The following is a 17,863-nucleotide window of genomic DNA, read 5'->3' as shown; positions in this document are numbered from 1 at the left end:
GGGAAACACTGGGGACCTGGCGGTGGCCCCGCCGGCAGGGGGCGGGGCCGGGGCGCTGACGTCACCTCTTCCCGTTTCCCGCCGCCCGCGCCACATTCCCGAGTTTCCACGGCTGTCGCCGGGCCCTGTTCACTCCCCGGAGTGTCCCCGAAGTGTCCCCAGCGGCCATGGAGCCCGAAAAGGTGCAAAAATCCCGGTACAGGGGGGCGGGAGGGGACAGGGGGGACACGGAGTATGGCAGAGGGGACAGGAGGGCGTGGAGGGAAAGGGGGAGGTGACAGAGGCGGGGAAGGGACCGAGGGTGGCAGCGGGGGGTGGTAGAGGGGATCGGGGGGCTGGCACGGGGGAAGAGAGGGTGACAAAGGAGCAGAATAGACAACAGAGTTCTCCAGGGAGGGGACAAAGGGGACCCCAGGAGGCCATAAGTGCCACGGGGTCCCTGCCACCTCCTCTCCCCAGCTGCTGGAGGCTGTGGCGGATGTGGTGACCACCCTGGGTGAGCTGGCAACCATTGTGACCACGCCATGCAGGGACGTGTGGCCGCTCCTGTACCCAAGGTCCCTGCGCGCAGACCTGAGGAGATTCATTCGAACCCTCCACGAACATCCTGGAGCACCACAGTGTCATCGCCCTGGGCCAGAGTGGTGTCACCCCCCTGGGCCAGGCCCTGGCCACCCTTGGAGCCACTCCATGGGCCATCTGGGCTGATGTGGGAGCCACGGTCAGAGCCTGGCGGGAGTTGGCGGATGCCCTCCAGAACAACTGGTACAATCTGATTGAGAAGGCTGCTGATCTCCTTGATGTCTGGAAGGGCAAGGCCACTACAGAGGCCACTGCTGGAGACACTGCCGAAGCCACTGCCGATGACACTGTCAAGGCCACTGCCACTTCCCGAGCTGGGGACCTGCGGGATAAGACTGAGAGCCGGGGGACAGCTGGGGACAACCTGGAGGCTGCAGCCCAGCAGTCGCCAGCAGCCCTGGCCAAGGATGAGTTTGACTTAGAGTTCAATGCGCACCGTGCCCGGGTAAACTCGGCCACCAAGGCCATGGAAGAGGCCATGGTGGGCAACAGCCAGGCGAGGGCAGCCACCAGGACACGGCGAGTGGAGGTGGCCTGGGGGCTGCTGAACCGCTTGGTGGTTGAGTGTGACAGAGCAATGCGCCTCATCTTGGAGCTGCACGACCGGCTCGATTCCATCGAGGTCGTCCTGGAGGGAACACAGGAGGCATCCCCTGATGTCCCTGAGGCCTTGGTCATTGCAGTGGCCGAGTTTGAGCAGCTGTGGGAGGCCAGTGCCCATCAGAACAAGCATCACCTGCTGGAGAGACTTGGGGACATCTACCGCCACCTCTTGAGTCCTTCTGGCAGCTCTGGTGGCCCTGGTGTCCCCATTAGCCCTGGTGGCCCCGGTGGCCGCTCGGTGGCCAAGCGGTGCCAAGAAACCATCGAGGACGTCCCGAGGCCCTGCAAAGAACAGCGCACAGCGCCATCGTGTGGCGAAACACGTAATGGCAGCTCAATGACGGGAACACCTGAACACCCTGAGGGTACCTGGGGAAAACCCGAGCCAGGGGCAGTTTGTGACGCCACCAGCCATCGCCCAAGCCACCCCGACTTCTTACCCCCAGGGACACGATGTGAATTGGCAACTTCCAGACTGATATGTTTTTTAAAAGACGATAGCCATGAATGCATTCCCACAGGAGTTACTGGCACTTCACAACAAATACAAGACTTTCTAATTATAGGCAAGGACAGTAACAGAGATCTTACAGTTATTCCAACTGTCATTTCAGTAAATTGTAACGAAGAGCTGAGGGTTTTAGCTCTTGCTTGCAATGCTCCAGTGGTAATTAAACCAAAAACACCAATAGCTATTGCTATTGCATTGCCAATGAATATAAATAAGGGAGCTGGATACCGAGAAATACCTTCTGAGGGCTTTAGCCCAGCACCTAATGTCCGTTGGGTAAAACATGTCACCAATGAAAAGCCAGAGCTGGAGTGCAGTCTGACATATGGTGGCAAAACAGTTAAGATTACAGGCATGCTGGACACAGGGGCAGAGGTCACTGTGATTTCTCATGAATTTTGGCCGAGAGAGTGGAAGCTGATGAAACCATACTGTGTTCTCAGAGGGATTGAAGGAGATACAAGGTGTATGCAAAGTGAATCCATGATTACTGTCACAGGTCCTGAAGGAAAGACAGCAAAAACACGTCCCTTGGTGGTGAAGAAGCGCATCACAGTATGGGGGAGAGACGTGATGTCCCAGTGGGAAACAAAGATGGAAGTGGATTCTTAATGGAAACCACAGTGACACCTGCTACTCATTAATAAGTTATCATTATTAGGTTATCATTATTATCATTAGGTTATCATTATTAAGTAAATTATCATGAAGTTACCGTGGAAAACCAGTCAGCCCGTTTGGATAGATCTGTGGCCTCTTGAACAGAAAAAATTGAATGCTCTCAAAAAATTACTGAGCAAACAGCTACAGACAGGCCACATCAAACACACAAACAGTCCCTGGAATTCCCCAGTGTTTGTCATTCACAAGAAGACTTCTCTGATTCCTGGAGATTGCTTCATGACTTGAGGAAGATCAACAAAGTGATAGAGGACATAAGGCATTTACAACCTGGATTTCCTTCTCTTTCAATTATCCCAAGAGACTGGCCCCTTGTTGTCAGGGACTTAAAAGATTGTTTTTTCACCATTCCACTGCATCCAGAGGATGCTCCTCAATTTGCCTTTTCTGTTCCAGCCATCAGTAGAGGAGAACCACTGCAAAGGTACCACTGGACGGTTTTGCCACATGAGATGAAAAATTGTCCCACAATTTGTCAATATTTTGTGGCACGAGCTTTGTCTCCAGCCTGACAAGAACACCCATGGTCAAGGATTTTACATTACATGGACAATTTGCTCATTGCAGCACCAGCTCAAAAAGAAATAGAACAGGCTCAAGACAGGGTCATGACTGAAGTTCAAAATGCTGGATTGGAAATTCCTACATCAAAAATACAAGAAATCCCACCCCAGAAATATTTAGGATGGAGGATGACAGAACAAACAATCAGGCCACAGAAAATAAAACTCTGGACCAGTGTCAACACCTTGCAAGATTTACAACAGCTTTTAGGAGAGATCAGTTGGGTCAGATCTGTTTTAGGAATTACAAATTATGACCTTGCCCCACTTTTTAACCTGTTGAGAGGAGACTGTGACATCAAATCTCCTAGAACTTTAACACCTGAAACTCAAAAAGCCCTTGAAAAAGTCACTGAAGCTTTTCAGAAGACAAGCACACTGCTGTGCTCCAGAAAAGCCCTTTTTTCTTGCAATGTCAGGAGAAAAAAACGCAATTTTATGGTCTCATTATTCAGTGGAACACTTCTGAGAAAGATCCTTTGTTAATCATAGAATAGGTTTTTCTTCCTTGTAGGTTTCCAAAAACAGTTTTTACAACCATGGATGTGACAGCTCTAATCATAATTAGAGCCAGAACAAGATTGCTAACTGTGGCAGGCCAACATTTTGTAATTATCTATTTACCTGTGAAAATAGATTACCTTGATTGGGCTTTGCAAAATCCAGAGGACTTGCAAAATGCATTTGTTGGAGTACAAGTCCCCCTGTGCCAAATCCACACAGGCTCCAGAGTGCCCAGAAATGTGAGGACTGAATTAGAACCTGCAGAGAAACTAAAACACATAAATCCACACAGACATGAGGTAGAAATGCAAGTTTAAAGTATATAAAGGATTTTTAAAATGCCTTAGCAAGTAAGAGACTAAATTAGTTAGTAAGAAAAGGACCTAAAACCAAGTTTAAAATTCAGTAGCTTTGCCTTTTGCAAAGATAGATAAATTCTGGACATATTGAAAACAATGTAACCTTGCTAAGCATTCCTAGATAGAATGGAATAATATACATAGAATTTGTGTAAGAATTTGCGTTTGCCTTTGCACATCTATCTTTGCTTAGGATAGGCCCAGCAATACTGCAGAAAATTCGTGTAGGTACCTGGTTGGTTAAAAATAGAATAAAATGCACTGCTTAGACAATGCTTGGAGACTCACGGAAAACACCAATGGGACTGTTGTTACTGCTGCAGCTGCTACTGATAAGACACTCAGGAACACAGAGTAAGGGTGGCTGCTGCTTCTGCTTGGGATTTAGGGGCTCTCTGTTAGAGGCTTTCTGCACACTGGCTTGGACTGTAACAACTCTGCTTTTATGAGGCTGATTTTAGCAATGCAATAAAGGACCTTTACTTTTGCAACTACTCAGGTTTTGTTCTTCAGTGAAGACATGAGAAAATCTTGATGACAAATGGTGCCCCTTGGTTTAGCAGGAACAGAAGCCAGTCAAGACTCTCTAGAGAACTCGAGGAAAAGAGAATCCCAGGAACAAGAAAGTAATCCTGAAAGGAAGGATAAATTGAGACTCAAACTACTGCTGAAAGGAAGCAGGAATGCAAACGAATAATTAGAGCTTTGTCTGACCCACAGCCTGCCTTACTCCAAATGATGAAGGCTTGCAGCAAAACAGACATCTGCAAAATGCAGCAAAGCTGATTAGCAGTTTGTCAAACTTTAAGTCGTTATCTCTTTTTCTTTAGTAAAGCTACAGTTATTATGAGTTATACTCAAGTTTGTATTTTCATTTTGATATAAATTCAGTGTTGATAGAATTAAGCATAATTAAGCTTTACTATATTTAGGTCTGAATAATGGTGTTATATTTTTATTACTTTAGTATTCTATTGTCTTAAGTTCTGGAAAGTTTAGGCTGTGTTAAGTTTAGATTACTTTTAAGCTTTGATAAGCTTAAGTTTCATAAGGCTTAAGGGATAGTAGGTCTATATCCTATTAATTTAAAGTAAGTTCAATTATATGTAAGTTTTATTAAGCTAATACAATTTAAGATTGTTTTTACTAAAATTTATTCATATCAAGTTTAAGATTGTTTAGTTTGAAAATTATCCTAGGTTTTGTTAAAATATGTTTATCTAACTTGCAAAGTTTAGTTATTTTCTTATAGAGGTAAGACACTGAAACAGTTGTGATGAAACACTGATAAACACCTGTTTGTGGATGGAAGAAGATGCAGTTAGTTGGGTCCTTGATTTCCTGAAAGGTTTCATTATTCATTACAACCTCTGCTGTTTTAAGCTGTTTTAGTGTTTTTTGTGTTTCATCTCAAAGTCATAAAGCACATAATAGTTTAGAAAGGTGTTATCTCAACTTCCTAAGATGATTAGTGCTGATATATTGATTACATGATGTGAATTGGTTAATTTTCTATATTTATAGTTGACTTCTTATATGCTTTAACATCTTTTTTTTAATCCAAAAGACACTTGTCATTTCAAGATCCATCCTGTATGATTACCTGTCTAGTTGGTGTGCCAGTGGATGCTTGGCCAATTCCAGAGAAAACTGACAGAGCCATTCAAGGTATGCTCCCAGGATCATCCACATCGGATTTTTGGTCCCCAGTAGATGCATGGAACTGGTGGGTTCCTCACCTTCCCAAGGCATCTTGTGAACCTGAAGCATTGGAGATCTTTGGTTCTGTAAACATGATTTTTTCATGCCAGATTTAAATATAAAGGGAAAGATCAATTTTTGGTTAAGGATGTTTGTCCTTAGCACTCTGTATACAGAAATGAGATTAATTGGTGTAACCATACTTCTTTAGTTCAGTCTGCATTTAATGATAGCCCCTTTCAGTTCCCACAGGGAATGTTTTTCATTTGTGGAAACAGAGCCTGGCCTGCTATTCCAGCACACATCACAGGTGGGCCATGGAGCTTGGGGAGACTTACTCTGCTAACACCTGATGCACAATTGTTTGCCATCATGAGACATAAAGGAAACAGGCTTATCCATCAATGCAGTTCGGACTGCAAAAGTAATTTGCAACCTTGGAGTTTGGAAAAGGGTTCTCAGCATCTCTTTTATTGGCACAGCTGAGTTCAACAGTAGCACTAAAGCAACTGGATTGACTGGGGTGTTGGCTGAGTAAGCAATTCAATGCTACCTCCCTTGCATTAAGTGATGTGTTAACAGATGTTAAAGATGGTAGACAGGGTCACAACTGACTTTCCCTTACTAGCACGTGGACATGGGTGTGAAGATTTTGAAGGGAGGTGTTGTATGTATTTATCTGATCACTCAGAATCTATTCATAAAAGCATTCAACTTAAAGAAAGTGTATCAAAAATTAGAATTGATGATGGGATTTGGATAGATAGTCTATTAGATAGAATTTAACATCATGGATGAAAGAGCTTTAAAGAATGGATCTATACATTTTAATTATCATAATAGTTGTGCTGATAATGGTGCCTTGTTTGCTCCAGTGCATTCGACAAATGATCAGAAAAGCAATCAAGAGAGTCTGTATGGCTCAAAGAGAGAGGGGAGTTGCTGGCATATAAATCCCCCTGGGCCAGATCCATACAGGCCCAGGAGTGCTCAGAAATGTGAGAACTGAATTAGAACCTTCAGGAAAACTAAAATACATAAATCCACACAGACATGAGGTAGAAATGCAAGTTTAGTTTTAAATAAATAGACGATTTTTAAGTGCCTTAGCAAAAAAGAGACGGGACCAGTTAGCAAGTAAAAGACCTAAGGCCTGGTTTAAAGTTCAAATGACATTGCCTTTTGCAAAGTAAGTTGAATTTTAGTCATAACAAAAATAATGTAGCCTTGCTAAACATTCCTGGATAGAACAGACAGAGCTACATGTGTAGAATTTGTTTAAGAAATTACGAATATTGTTGCACATCAATCTTAGCTTAGGATAGGGTCAACAAGGCAATACCAGAGTCGTGTTTCTACCTGATTGGCCAAAAATAGAATAAAATGCACTGCTTTGAGAATGCAGGCTCAGGGAAGAGCGATCATAAATGCCACTGTTGTTGCTTCTGTGGCTGCTACTGATAAGACAGTATATGTATACACTGATGAGACTCACGGGACACAGACTACAGGTGCTGTTGCTGCTGCTGTTGCTGCTTCTGCTTGGGATGTAGAGATTTTATGTGAGAAGGCTTCCTGCACACTGCTGATGATAAGATGCCACCGCTTCTGCTGGGGACATGGGGACTTTACTGGCTTGAGCTGTGACAACCTCTGCCTCCATGAGGCTGATTTAGCTGTGCAATAAAGGACTTTACTTTTACAATTGCCCATCACCACAGTCTTCAATGAAGACACCCTGAAAACCCGACACACGATGGCCTCGGTGGCCGAGTGGTGCCAAAGAGCCATCAAGGACATCCCGAGGCTGCTGTGGGCACAGCGATGTCCCGTCATTGGGGTGGTGACGCCATCAGGGACATCACTGGTGTCAAGGATCATCTACCCCCTCCCTGCACAGTATTTGAGACAAATTTGGGGAATTTTCCAGGAATTTTCATTGACACTGTCCCAAATCCTGATAGGAATTCCTGGGCTGACATCACTGGGGACACTCAGGGATGCTCAGGGACACTTGGGGACACTCAGAGAGACAGGGGTAGGGGGTGAAAGAGCCCTCTCGGTGCCTTGCAGGAGGGCAGGAGACATGAGTTATAAATGAAAATATAAATGACAATATAAATGACAATATGAATGAAAATACAATATTGGCTTTTGCGTTCATGTTTCAGCTTTTGCACGTTGTTATTGATCACAATGATTTTGATATGGTGCCATTTATAATTCCTTTCAGCTGCTTTTTGGTATAACATAATCTATCAGTTTATGTGTGCACTGCATAGCCTACAGAAATGGCAGCATAGTAAATCGATTTTATATCCTAGGCCTTAGCAAAATATTAAAATAGAGACTGTGCAATGCTAAAATGTTTTTGTATTATAACTATTATAACTAATTCTTTTATTATAACTAACTCAGAGAATGGTGTAAAACAACTCTGTTTCTTCCCACATCTGCGGGTTGGTGATAACAGTGACAGAAAGCGGAGCTCTGGAGAAGAATTTATTAATTTACAAGGGAGTGTGGAACAACAGCATGGGACCAGGAGAAGAAATAAAATTCACGGATGTGATGTACAGGATATCCTGCAGACATGTCAGAGGTTAAAGACAAACAAGAGAGTTCCTGTAACATTAAAAACTCACAGAAATGTTTGAATGATGTCCAAACTCATGAATATGTATGTGCCCCAGGAATGGAGAGGTGCATAGAGAAGATTGTTCTAAAACACCCCAGCACTGGATATTGTCTCTTTTTTATCCCTGATTAATCTTGTAACAATTTCAAAGACTGAGCTTTGTTTTTCACACCTGGGGGTGATTTGGGGGGCCGGGGGGGTCCCGGGCAGCCCCCGCCACCCCTGATCACGGCCCCGCTGCTGAGCACTGACCCTGCCCTGGAGGGCAACGGAACCCCCCAAAATACACACCCACACCCCCTTCAGTGGAGCTGGAGCCTGGAGAGGCTCCTGGAACAGAGGCTGGACAGAGTGAAATGAGCAAAACAGGGATTTATTGAAAGGGTTCAAAGGATTCACCTGGGGCAGCACAAGAGCCCGGCCAGGGCTGCACCCAGGATGGACCCAAAATGGACCAAAATGGATCCTGGTCACGAGTTTCACCCTTTTATAAGTTTTGGTCCATTTCCATACTGGGGTCAATTGCCAATTACACTCCAGGTGATGTAGTCCCACCCTCCCAGATCACTCTCCTCAATCCGCTGCTGTTTGCACTTTTTGGGCCCAAAGCTGCAGCGGTGCCCTTGGTTCTGGGGCTGGAGAAGGAATTGTTTTGTCTGACTGAGCTGTGAGGAGAACTTGCTCACACTTTGTATGAAATTCAGAGTCACACACCAATGCAGAGCAGAATCTGGAAAATATAAAAGCTCAAACTGAAGGCATCATTTTCCCCCTTTAAGGCTTGACAAGGCCTTTACCTTGTCGAGTCTTTATTCTGAATATCTACTTATAATAGGTGTTTAATGACAGATAAGTAACCAACAACAGGTATTTAATAACGGATAAGTAACTAATAATAGATATTTAGTAACAGATCTGACAACAGTAAATAAGTAGCAATAATAAATATCTAACAGTAAATAACTGATTATAGTAAACAAATAATGATAGTGAATGTCTAACAACAGATAAATATCTAATAACAGTAAGTATCTAACACTAAATATCTAATAAATTATAACTATCTAGCAATAGCAAATAAATACTGTTATTAAAGGTTAATAATATACAATAATAATAACAAACAAGAATAAACATCTAACAGTAGTAATGCCTTGCACAGTTGACTATCATGCAAAGAAGAATAATGGATTATCATGAACAGTTCTTTAGGCACAGAAGAGGAATCATTTCAAGTGTGTTTTCATCTACATCAGTGCAGGTGTGTCCAGCCCTATGGGCCTGGATAGCACAATGTAATTCTGGAGCTTCTTCAAGGTGAAACCTAAAGCCATCAGATGTCTGTAAAGTTTCCCCTTCATATGAATTTCACCTGGAATATCTGGGATCTGATATCTGAGATTCTCAGAGTCTCTCAGTGTATTCTTCTCAGTAATACAGTAATATTCTAATATACTGAATATACTGAGGTGAATGGCTCCTGAATGTATTGAGACTATATATATATATTCAGAATATCTATATATTCAGAATGTATATATAAATAAAACATTACTCTAGCAACACAGTATATCTGAATATATTCTATATTCAGAATATACTCAGAGATGCATTCCAGGTGAGTGAAAAGCACTCACCTGTCCAAAGAGTTGACAATGTTGGGGTTCTTCTTGTCCCTCAGGACCAGGGTCTCATTCACAGCTCGTTCCCAGTTCTGCCCTCTGAGACTGATTTTCTTTATGGCCACCTGAAGGGACATTGCAGACCTTTAACTGGAGGAGTCTGTGGCAGGAGGCCACAGCAAACACGGGACGAGTCTTTTTGGAGCGACGGAGCTGGGCTGTGCCAAACTGCCCTGGGATGGGACACCAGAGCTCAGCAAGTGCCATTCCCACAGCCCATGGCTCTGCTCACTGGGGGCTGCTGACAGGACACATGGCCAGAGACATTTGGCCTCGGGAGCTCTGCAGAAATGGTCCCTCAGCCTCAAAGCTCTAACAACATTCTCTGCACCTACACTCTTCTCAAATGGCCCTAGTTTACCACCACTCTTATAATGATGAGGGTGATGCTCATTATTATTCAAACACATTTTGCAAGCAGGAGGTTCTCAGGGTTTTAATCTGGTTGTTTCTCACCCGAGATTCCAAAGCTGGCTGGTGGTTTGTGTGGGCACGAAGGGAGTGATTTTCCCTCTTGACCTCTGAAGGATTTAGGGTCTGCTGTCTGACTCTGTGTCTCTGTGTTCTGTGCTGAGCTCGGTGCTCGGTGTTCAGCGCGAGAATGATGAGGAGTCTCAAGGTCTTGCTTTTCTTGGTTTCTCGCGTTATTAGTTCTTATCTTACAATTCTCTGTGTCCAGCCAAGATGTTCACAGCAGCTTGGACACAAGGCGACTCCCCCTGTGATGGGAGGTCGCTACCTCTTATACAGATCACTACATACCCATGGTTTACAATTCTATGCCAATGTCTATCACCTATACTAACAGGGTCATTTCTACTTTGATCCAATCCACTGAAACTACTTTGTGCCCACGTCACTGCAGAAGATGGATGCCAAGGGAGAAGAAGAAGAACCCAGGGCACCGCCCTAAAACCACCATCTTGTCCCTTTGCATCTACATTCTAAAAATCCAAAACTACAAAATCTTCTGCACAGTGACAACTACACTACTCTCAGTAACACCTTTGTGACTTGCAATTCTTCTCTCTGTTAGATGTTTTTCTCATGGACCAAAATCAAAGACTGTGTCTTCCTGGGCTCTGTGCCAGGCAAACCCCCCTGCACAGACCCCAAACCCTCATTTTCGGGTCCCAGGCCTCTCTACCGAGGTCTGTGACTTCCCAGGGCGCCCAGAGGGATGCCGTGGACTCCAACATCAGGTAATTCTGGTTCTGTGAAAACTGAGCAAAATACCTGGGAACCCTTTAGCAATTCTATGGGGTTTGGTCATGATTTCAAATGCAGCTGCTCTGTTTGGGATTGCACAACAAAGCAAACACACACATCCCTTGCTCAGATGATCCTTGTCACAGGCTGTCACTGACCCCAGCCCCAAACACAACTGCAGGGTTTAGGAGAGAGCTTTGCTCTGGACATCCATCTTCTCATTGCTCTCCCTCTCTCTCTGTGAATAGCTGCAGTAGGACTAAAACCCCAAACTAAGATCCCAAGCAGGATCTCTTCCTAATTAGGCCTTGAGGAACCCTTTGAAGATGAAACTCAGCATGGAAAAACTGCTAAACAGTGCTCCTGTCCAAGGCTGGGATGGAGATAAATTGGGCCTCAGTCTCCACCAGCTGATGCATTCACAGTTTTAGATGTGCAGACCAAGGCAGCGTGTCCTGCTCTGACAGACACCGCTGCCCTCCTTGCATTCCTTTGGGCACTCCAGAAGCTCCAAGTCTGTCCCAGCTGTGCTCTGCAGGCTGACCCTGCTCTGCCTTCAGAGGAGCAGCCTGTGCAGGAAAGCTCTGCTGGGCCCCCAAAGCTCCAGCCACAGCTCCCAGCAGAGGGGAAAGCCCTCGAGAGCTGCCGGACGTGCCGGGTGTGTTGACACTGACCTCTCCTGCAGTGGCCCTGTCGAGTCCTTTGTAAACGGCCCCGAAAGCCCTGGAGACAAAAGAGCAGAGAAGAAAGAAGCAGTGCTTTAGTCGGGCTGTGCACAGGGCAGGGACTCGCCTCCCTTTCCCTGAACTCCGGCATTTCTCGGAAACCTCGGGGATGCTGGAAAGAGGCCAAAACCTCTCTGTCACTTCCCTCCTCACCCTGGGCAGGGAACAGAACACAAGGAAAGGCTCGAAGGTCTGGATAAGGATGGGGAGAGTTCAGTCAGTCCCAGTAAGAGTCCAGTGTGGCCCCAGTCAGTTCCAGTCTGAACCCAGTCACACCTTCTGTGATCCATTTGCCCCCACTGTGCTCCCAGTTCCTTCCAGTGCAAGTCCAGTCACTCCTAGTATGATCCCAGTAACCTCCAGACACTCCCAATATGAGTCTGGTTTGATTCCAATCACCCCCAGTATGAACCCTGTCACCATTCCTAGGCATGGGGACCTCCTGCACCCACTAATCCAGGATTGGGACCCCCTGCTGGACACCCTTCACGTGTTCTGCGACCCCCTTGAACCCCCTTATTCGGCACTGGGACCCCCTGCACCCCTTCCCGAGCACCCCGCCCTTCCCAGATCCCAGACCTGCCCTTTTCCTTCACCTTTGAACTCCCAGATCTCCCAAATTTCCGTGTTCTCCACTCCCGACGCTTTCTTGAGGGGGTCTCAGGGGGTCTCAAGTGGTTCTCAGAGGGCTCCAGGGCGGTCGCTGCGGGGATCCAGAGGGATCCAGACGAATTTTCCGGAATTGCCCCGTGTCCCCCCAGGCACGCTCCTTCGGTCTCTCGTTCCGCGTCTCAACCTGAGAAACCGGGATCTCCTGGCGACTGATGACGTCACTAACAAAGCGGGTCTCCATTGGCGAGAACGGAATAGCGGCGCCAATGGCGGGGCCGAAAGCGGCTCTGTGGGCGGGGTCAGGGCTGGGGGTGGGGCCGCAGCGGAGCAGGGCGATGGCTCCAGCGCTGGGTCTGGGGGCGCTCTTGGGGCTCCTGGGGGACCCTGGGGGCGCGACGAGAGGTGAATGAGAACCCCAAAACCGGGATCCTACCCTGAACTTCCATTCCCGGACATTGGGAACCTCCCTGAACCGCCATTTTGGGTCCTGGGGCCCCTCTCCATCCCCTTCCCCAGCACCGGTACTCCCCTGTACCCCCTGATCTGGCACCGGGGCCTCCTGAGCCCTCATTCCTTGGCGCAGAAACCCCCCTGAACCGCCATTCTTGGGCACTGGGACACCATTGAATCTCCATTTCCGGGCAATGGGCCTTCCTGCACCCCCTTATCCGGGACTGGGAACCCCCCTGAACCCCCGTCAGTTCTCTGGGACCCCCCTGCACCCTCTTTTCGGACATCCCGCTTTTCCCAGCCCCCAGCCCCGCCCTTTTCCTTGACCTTGGATTCCCCCCGTTTTCCGCTCCCGCCGCTTCCCAAACGGGGTCCCGGAGGGTCCCGGCCGTCCCAGGGGTCTCGGGGGGTCTCAGAGGGATCCAATGGGATCCAGATGAATTCCCTGAGGAATTTCAGAGGAATTCCCCCTTTCCCCCGTCCCCTCCCCCAGCGCGTTCCCTCGGTCTCTTTCTCGTTGCCCATGCTGCGCCTCCGGGATCCGCCCGCCTCTCCCAGCCCCAGACCCCCCTTTCCCGTGACCCCATTCCTGCCTTTCCCGGCTCCCAGACCCCACTTCCCTCAACATCGGGGACCCCCAGACCCCCGTTTCATGGGCACAAGTATCCCCTGCTTTCCCCCTCCCGCCTCTCCCAGTCTCTTTCTTGAACCTTGGACCCTTCCCGGCTCTCGTGGTTCTGCTTCCTGTTCCTTGGATGCCCCCAGACCCCACCAATCTCTGTGTCCTCCCAGTTCTCCACCCTGTGCGTCCCAGGGGGTTTGAGAGCGTCCCTGGAGGATTGTGGAGGATCCCTGGGGGGATTCTGGGCCCTGGAACCTCCCTGAATTTCAATCTATTGGCACTGGGACCCCCCTGCACCCCCTCGTCCTGCACCAGTCCCCCTCTGCACCTGCTTTCCCATCCATCCTGCCTTCCCCAATCCCTTTTCTTTGACTCTGAGAGCCCCCGGACCCCCATTCCTGCTTTTCTCAGTCTCCAGCGCCCATTTCCTCTGCATCAAGGACTTCTGTGCTTCCTATTCCCAGATCTCCCCACCTTATTGTCTCTCTTTCCTTGACACTGGGGACCCCTCGACCCTCTTTCCTGGAGCAGAGAATCCCCTCCCACCTCTCCCAGTTCCTGCACACTCCCTCCACCCTTCCATGACCCTGGAACCCCCTGAGCCCCCATTCCTGGACACCAGGACCCCCCTGCACACCCTTTCCTGTCCATCCCACTTCTCCCGGCCCTGCAAACCCTTTCCTTGGCCTTAGGATCTCCAAACCCCTTTCCAGCTCTCCCAGTTCCCCTTTCATTGATCCATGACCCCCTCAACTCCCCCAAATCTCCATGTCCCCCCAGTTCTCCATTCCCTGCATTACCTGAACCTGGCAGTGTCAGAGCCCAGCCCGGGGGTCCCCCAGTTCATGATCGTGGGGTTTGTGGATGGGATCCCCTTTGTGCAATACAACAGCGAGAGGGGCCAGGCAGAGGCGCTGACACAGTGGATAAAGGACGGAGTCAAGCCGGGATATTGGGATAGGGAGACGCAGATCAGTGAGGGGAACCAGCACATGAATGTTCTGAACCTGAAGACACTGCAGGACCGGTACAACCAGAGCAGGGGTGGTGGGGTGACCTGTGCAGCTGAAATGGGATTCATGGGGCTGAGATGGCATCTGTAGGTCTCAGATGTAGATTCATAGGGCTCCAAGGGGCTGAGATGGGGATCTATTAGGATGGTATGGGATTTCTTGTGATCCATAGGGTTGGGATGTGGATCCATTGGGCTCCAAGGGGCTGGGATGAGGATCTGTGTGTCTCCATCAGACTCTGAGGCTCCATAGGGCTGGAATGAGATCTGTGGGACTGGGATGGGATCTGTGGGGCCAGTTTGGGATTCATGGGGTTGCGATATGGATTCATGGGGCTGGGATGGGATTTGTAGGGCCAGGTTGGGATCCCTGGGGATCCATTCCATGGGGTTGGGGATGCATGGTGTCAAAGGGGCTGGGATGAGGTTCTGTGGGTCTCCATCAGATTCTGGGGCTCCACAGGGCTGGAATGGGGCTCTGTGGGGCTGGGATACAATTCCATGGGTCTCTGTGGGTACAATCCCCCCAGGTCTCCACACACTGCAGCGACTTTATGGCTGTGACCTCCTGTCAGACAGGAGTGTCCGCGGATCCTCCTGGGAAGGCTATGAAGGGCAGGATTTAATCTCCTTTGATCTGGGATCCGGAAGATTCATGGCGGCCGACGGTGCTGCTGAGATCACCAGAAGGTGCTGGGAACATGAAGGGATTGTGGCTTGAGGATTGGATGAATTATCCAAAGCACAAGTGCCCGGAATGGCTCTGGAAACACATTGGATATGGTCAGAAGGAGCTGGAGCGCAAAGGTGGGTGGGAATTTGGGAATGGAGCGTTGGAGAACCTGGTAATTCCTGTGGGAATTCTATGGGCAGATCTGAGCCCCATCCCATTCCATTGGGAATTCCGTGGGCATATCTCAGCACCATCCCATTCCAGTGGAAATTCCATGGTCAGATCTCACTCTCCATGGGTAGATGTCATTCTCATCCCATTCCCATGGAATTCCATGGGCAGATCTCACCTCCATCCCATTCCCATGGAATTCCATGGATGCATCTCACTGTTATCCCATTCCAGAGCCCCCTGATGTCCATGTGTCCGGAAAAGAGGAACACGGGATGCTGATCTTGTCCTGCCACATGTACGGATTCTACCCCAACACCATCAGAGTCAACTGGTTAAAGGGGCGTGAAATGTGGGATCAGGAGACAGAGTGGGGCGGGATCATTCCCAACAGTGACGGCACCTTCCACACCTGGGCCAGGATCGAGGCGCTGCCGGAGGAGCGGGAGCAGTACCGGTGCCGGGTGGAGCATCCCGGAATGCTGGAGCCCGGGATCTTTGCTTGGGGTGAGGCTGGGAATGTGGGAATTGGGAATTCCCAGATGGGGATCCCCCTTCCCCTCCTCACCATCCCGCATTTCCCAGAGCCGACATCTGGCGGGAATCTCACCGTGGTGGTCGCTGTGTCCGTCATCGCTGCCATCCTCATCCTCACTGTCCTCATTGGATTCATTGTCTGGAAGCTCCAATCCGGTAACACACGGGATGGGGGTCGGGAAGGGGCACGGATCCACCCGGCGCCGTTCCAGGAATCCTGTGCCACTGAGGCTGATCCCACTGTTTTTCCCCAGGGAGGAGGGACAGGGATGGATACAACATGGCAGCCGGTGAGTCCCAGTGGTGGATCCAGCTCTGGATCCCCTCTGTGCAGATCCCAGGATGGATCCTGGGGTTAATCCTGGTGTGTGATCTGTGCTGGAATCTCATGGATCTTCTCTTTCTGCAGAAAGAGATGTGGGAACCAATGGCTCAACCACAGGTCCAGAGTGGGATCACGGTGGGATTCCAGAGGGGGACTGGGGCAGAATGGATGGACTGGGATCAGGGAGGGATTCTGGATCAGAAAAGGTGTCTCTTCCCTGTGTGGGAATACAGCTCAGAAGCAGGGCTCAAAAGTACTGCTGAACTCATTACAAAAATAGATGTGGTGGTGGGCTACAAGCCCTGGCAAGTTGAGGCAAGACCCTGAAGGAGGAAGAGATCAGGGTGTATGTGTGTATGTTTGTGTGCAAGACAGCACAGGCCTGTACAAGTCTGTGCTAACCCATAGTTAAGCAGTGTTACTAAGAGACATAGACATAGTTGTTATGCTTGACAGTTCTATAAACCAGCAGTGTGTTCAATAAAATTTGCTTCATGATGCAGACCATGGGGACTCCGTCTCTTCAATCGCCTGACACTTTAGGATGGAGATTGAGTGCTGTGTCCAGCTCTGGCCCCTCAGTTTAGGAAGGACATTGAGACCCTTGAGCACATCCAGAGGAGGGAATGAGGCTGGTGATGATCCTGTGAGGAACGACTGAGGGAGCTGGGGTTCTTTAGCCTCTCAAAACCTCTCTGGGAATCACTCCAGAGCCCTCAGCCCTCCTTGGGCCCATTCCCGGGGCCTCCTGTCCCTCCCAGTCCATCCCAGTCTCTCCCAGTGCCTCCCCGCGCGGCGCGTCCATCCCGGCCCTGCGTGGACCTGACACCTCTCAGCCAATCAGGACGCGCGATTCTCTGATGACTCATCAGTTGCCAGGCCGATCCGCAGCGACGAGTGCCCGGAGCTGGACTCGGCCTCCCAGTGCCGCGCACTTCATTCCCAGATCCTCCCAGTCCATCCCTGACCATTCCCAGTCCATCCCACTCAATTCTCATTCGCTCCCCGTTCATTCCCAGTCCCTCTCCACACCAGGCTTCCTCTCTCTCTTCCAGTTGTCCCCAGCTGATCCCAGTGTGTCCCCGCTCTCTCCCAGTGCCCCCCAGCGTTTCCATCTCGCTGTTGCCTTGGAGCTCTTAGCCCGGCCCCAGCTGCCTGCTCTACTCCGTGATGGATTTCTACCCTGCCCACATCCAGGTGAGGTGGTTCAAGGGCTAGTAGGAGCTCCCGGGCCACGTGGTGGCCACCGACGTGATCCCCAACGGGGACTGGACCCACCAGCTGCTGGTGCTGCTGGAAACCGCCCCCCCGGCGCCGGGTCACCTCCAGCTGCCAGGTGGAGCATGTCAACCTGGAGCAGCCCCTGAGCCGGCACTGGGGTACGGGGGAGCCACTGGGGGGGCTGGCAGAGGCACTGGGATGTGCTGGGAGCAAGTGGGAGGGAGGTGAAGAGAGCCCGGTTGGAAGTGGGAGAGGGGCTGGGGGCTGTGGAAGGGCTGAGCAGGAGTCGGGAGGATGCTGGTGAGGGTGGTCTGGGGTTCTGGGGGTGCTGATGGGCGTTGGGAGGGAGTTTGGGGGTGCTGGGTGGAACTGGGAGGGATCAGAGTGAGGCTGGAGGGGCTGGGAGAAGATGGGGGATGGGAAAGAGAGGGTTGGGATGAGGTTGGTTGTGCTGGGAAGAGACTGGGAGGGGTCTGCGTGAG

The 17,863-nt window shown here is 49.5% G+C and overlaps 1 long non-coding RNA gene and 1 pseudogene across 2 annotated transcripts; one reads left to right on the top strand and one right to left on the bottom strand.

Annotated features, from left to right (window-relative positions):
• Positions 1–8,450: 8,450 nt before the first annotated feature.
• LOC310921616 lies at positions 8,451–12,541 on the bottom strand. The gene is made up of 4 exons (XR_014592175.1): positions 12,355–12,541; positions 11,708–11,756; positions 9,780–9,889; positions 8,451–8,872 (listed from the first exon to the last, which is right to left on the bottom strand). It is a non-coding gene; the product is annotated as an uncharacterized lncRNA (long non-coding RNA).
• Positions 12,542–12,582: 41 nt separating this feature from the next.
• On the top strand, positions 12,583–16,658 carry LOC310921563 (class I histocompatibility antigen, F10 alpha chain-like; annotated as a pseudogene). The gene is made up of 7 exons (XR_014592764.1): positions 12,583–12,772; positions 14,223–14,486; positions 14,985–15,261; positions 15,533–15,805; positions 15,884–15,991; positions 16,090–16,125; positions 16,245–16,658. The product of XR_014592764.1 is annotated as a class I histocompatibility antigen, F10 alpha chain-like (transcript).
• Positions 16,659–17,863: the final 1,205 nt, after the last annotated feature.

The sequence above is a fragment of the Zosterops lateralis genome, assembly GCF_965231275.1.
Source record: "Zosterops lateralis genome assembly, chromosome: 35".
In the NCBI taxonomy this organism is placed as follows: Eukaryota; Metazoa; Chordata; class Aves; order Passeriformes; family Zosteropidae; genus Zosterops; species Zosterops lateralis.
Note: the sequence above shows the minus strand (reverse complement) of the source record. Positions and strands in the feature narration are given on the sequence as shown.